This window comes from Mandrillus leucophaeus, unplaced genomic scaffold (assembly GCF_000951045.1).
Source record: "Mandrillus leucophaeus isolate KB7577 unplaced genomic scaffold, Mleu.le_1.0 Scaffold400, whole genome shotgun sequence".
Classification (NCBI taxonomy): domain Eukaryota; kingdom Metazoa; phylum Chordata; class Mammalia; order Primates; family Cercopithecidae; genus Mandrillus; species Mandrillus leucophaeus.
In genome coordinates this window covers 464,964-468,116 of record NW_012104255.1, presented here as the reverse complement: position 1 = coordinate 468,116, position 3,153 = coordinate 464,964, and positions in this window count along the sequence as shown.

The following is a 3,153-nucleotide window of genomic DNA, read 5'->3' as shown; positions in this document are numbered from 1 at the left end:
CTGCTATTCTAAATGTACTAGATACCAATAAATTGATTAAAATAGATAAGTTCAGGAGCCATGAAAATGTAGATGCATTGGCTCAAAAATATATCAACAACCGTAAACATTTAATACCAGGAAAGTTGTAGTATGTGGGATAATATTAACCAGATAATATTAACTAGGATCATTGGAATATTAACTAGAATTATCGGAAACAAGTGACTGAAAGTTGGCATTTAAATGGAAATGCTTTTCAAGCTTCAGGTTGTGCTACATAATCCATGAGCTTATATTGATAACATAGGCTGACAGTGAGCTTTAGAGCTAAGATTTTCAGGACTCAGATGAACAGAATTGGAAAATGGAAACCACTGTAACATACTAGTCTTTCTTAGCTTTGCACTGAGGTCTTCTTCTCTCGCCTCAACCATATAATAGGGAATAATTTAAGACCATTCTGACACAAATCAATTTGGGTAATGGCACTACATGATGTAAGTCTGACCTCATTAATGGACTTAGATTGGGAGGGCAGAGGAATGCAAGATGACTAGAGCATGGCATCAAAGGAACCAACCAATAGACTGATCCTCCACCTCTGAGGAATATTTAGAGATTTGTAACTGTACAAAGAGAAATGCATCCCAGTATAAAATGAGCTTTGTTTGTATTAACAGCTTTTAAGGACAAGCTTCAGATGTTTGTTCACTGAAAAGTGTATATTGAAAAGTGGAGGTAAAGCTGTTCGGCTTGCAGCATATGAGATGCCACCAAGGAAGGAGCATAACATTTCTGATATGCAGCTTTTTAATAGCTGAAAGGCAGTTAGCAAAAAGGAGCTGTGTCAAATAGGGCTCTAAGATAAATGTAAAATAAAGAAGAGTTCAATAAAAACTTATGTGCTTTGCCTTGTACATAAGTATGTGAGACCTGAATGTATGAATTATTAGTCATGAAATAGTGATCTGTAAACCAACATCTTCTGAAATCTGTTTTATTTAGCAATTACGTGACAGTGTCCTGGTTGATGCTAGCCTATCAGGGGTCAATAGGAGACAAAAGGGCTCACCACTACTCCCACCAAGGATTAAGCTCAAAGCCAGATGGGTCAAGTGTTTGTGGGAGCTTGTGCTGACCTGTAAATGAAGAAAGACCTACCATGAAACTAGTTTGAGAAAATGAAATGTTCCTGGTAAAGATAGAGGAAAAAGAAATGCTGCCTTGTTGAGAAGATGAAGCTTCCAAGAGTAGCAAATTCTTTTATCTCCTTGTTCATGTTTTTGCTTTGTTCAATAAAATATTTCAAGCATTCAAAAGCACAGGGAATAATGCTACACTCCCCACTCAGATTTGTCAAATCTTGGAATTTTGCCGAATTTGATTCAGATATCTTTCTTTTTAGGAAATAAAATATTACAGATACAGTTAAAATCTCTGTGTACTCCTCCCAATCCTTTTCCTCTCTTCTCTTTCTCTCTGTCCAGTGGTCACCACTATTCTGAATTTGTTGTTTGTTATTTCCTTGGAAGTTCTTATACTTTTACTACATATTAACCTATTCATTGACAACATAGAGTATTGTTTTATAGGTTTTATAATTAAGTATAAATAGTATCATAGTAAATATATCACTCTGTAACTTGCTTATAAACAAGATTATAGTTTTGAGGATTTTTGCCTTTTTAATATAAATGTAGGGAGTACAAGTGCAGTTTTGTTACATGAGTATATTGTGTAGTGGTGAAGTCTAGGCTTTTAGTGTACCTATCAGCTGAATAACGTACATTGTACCCATTAAGTAATTTCTCATCATCCACTCCCTTCTACCCACCGGCCCTTCTGAGTCTCCAATGTCTATTATTCCACTCTCTATGTCCATATGTACACATTATTTAGTTCTCATATATGAGTAAGAACATGCGGCATTTGATTTTCTGTGTCTGCATTATTTTACTTATGATAATGGCCTCCAGTTCTATCCAAGTTGCTGCAAAAGATATAACTTCAGCCAGGCGCGGTGACTCACGCCTGTAATCCCTGCACTTTGGGAGGCCGAGGCGGGCGGATCACGAGGTCAGGAGATCAAGACCATGTAGACCCAGCTACTTGGGAGGCTGAGACAGGAGAATGGCTTGAACCCGGGAGGCGGAGCTTGCAGTGAGCTGAGATCACGCCACTGCACTCCAGTCTGGGCGACAGAGTTAGACTCCATCTCAAAAAAAAAAAAAAATGTGTGTGTATATATATGTATATATAATATATATACACGTATATATTATATATACATATATATATATAATTTCATGCTTTTTACGGCTGAATAGTATTCCATGGTGTATATATGTCACGTTTTCTTTATCCAACCATCCATTGATGGACATTTCGGTTGATTCCATATCTTTGCTTGTTGATTCCATAGTGCTGCTATGGACATACATAAGTGCAGGTATGTTTTTGATATAATGATTTATTTTCCTTTGGGTAGATATCCAGTAGTAGAATTGCTGGATCGAATGGTAGCTCTATTTTTAGTTGCTTGAGAAATCTCCATACTGTTTTCCATAGAGGATGTACTACTTTATATCTCTACCAAAAGTGGATAAGCATTCCCTTTTCTTCACATCCTCACCAATATCTGTTATTTTTTGTCTTTTAAATCATAGTCATTCTGACTTGTGTGAGATGATATCCCATTGTGGCTTTAATTTGCATTTCCCTGATGATTAGTGATGCTGATTTTTTCATATGCTTGTTGGCCATTTGTATGTCTTCTTTTGGAAAATGTCTGTTCCTGTCATTTGCAAATTTTTAATGGGGTTATTTGGCGTTTTTTGTTGTTATTGGGTTGTTTGAGTTCTGTGTAGATTCTGGATATGAGTCCTTTGTCCTATGCATAGGTTGCAAATATTTTCTCTCATTCTGCAGGTTGTCTGTTCACTCTGTTGATTATTTCTTTTGCTGTGCAGAAGCTTTTTAGTTTAATTAAGTCCTATTTACTTATTTTTGGTTTTATTGCATTTGCTTTTGAGTTCTTAGTTATGAATTCTTTTTTTTAATTTTTATCTATTTATTTATTTATTTATTATTATTATACTTTAAGTTCTAGGGTACATGTGCATAACGTGCAGGTTTGTTACATATGTATACTTGTGCCATGTTGGTGTGCTG